At 45.6% G+C, this 829-nt stretch overlaps 1 non-coding gene across 1 annotated transcript; it reads left to right on the top strand.

The window, feature by feature from the left end:
- The first annotated feature begins 351 nt into the window (after positions 1–351).
- TRNAT-UGU (transfer RNA threonine (anticodon UGU)) lies at positions 352–424 on the top strand. The gene has a single exon. It is a non-coding gene; the product is annotated as a tRNA-Thr (tRNA).
- Positions 425–829: the final 405 nt, after the last annotated feature.

Below are 829 nucleotides of genomic sequence, written 5' to 3'. Positions count from 1 at the left end.
GCATTGGTAATCGGATAAAAGAACAGGATAGAACATGTGCTCCCTCTTCTGGCCACCTGTAAAGATATCTGCAAGATACAGCAGGGGAACCCAACAGACATCCTTCATTGACAAAATAAAGCCTTGAAACTTCAAAATCTTTGCATCAATTAACCAGCTATCTTGCTATTCCTTTAGAAAGCACAGGGTAGCTTAAGTAGTTTCTTATAAAAACAGAGAGGCAACATCACCTCTCTAAAGAATGGCTTGCTAAATTAATTAATAAGGCAAATGGAGAAGGGAAGGAATAATCATCTGTTAGGCAGGGATGTTCCTTAACAGCTAGCATGTAGCTGGACACTTATCCTGAGTGGCTCCAAAGCTCAGTGGTTAGAGTACTGGTCTTGTAAACCAGGGGTTGCGAGTTCGAACCTCGCTGGGGCCTGAGTTTTCAGGAGAGGAGAGCTGGTTTTGTGGTAGCAAACATGACTTGTCCCATTAGCTAAGCAGGGTCTGCCCTGACTAGAAATGTGAGTACTGTAAGATATTCCCCTCAGGGGATGGATGGAACCACTCTGGGAAGAGCAGAAGGTTTCAAATTCCCTCCCTGGCATCTCCAAGATAGGGCTGAGAGAGATTCCTGCCTGCAACCTTGGAGAAGCTGCTGCCAGTCTGTGAAGACAATACAGAGCTAGATAGACCAATGGTCTGACTCAGTATATGGCAGCTTCCTATACTTTGGGCAAAGAGGCACCTTTTACCATGGTGATTCTCTTTATTTAGCAGGGGGAGAATAACTGGCCCTATCCACCCCCAGCACAGTACTTCCAGTGACTGTTGCTGGTGTGTG

The sequence above is a fragment of the Hemicordylus capensis genome, chromosome 1 (assembly GCF_027244095.1).
Source record: "Hemicordylus capensis ecotype Gifberg chromosome 1, rHemCap1.1.pri, whole genome shotgun sequence".
Lineage (NCBI taxonomy): Eukaryota > Metazoa > Chordata > Lepidosauria > Squamata > Cordylidae > Hemicordylus > Hemicordylus capensis.
Note: the sequence above shows the minus strand (reverse complement) of the source record. Positions and strands in the feature narration are given on the sequence as shown.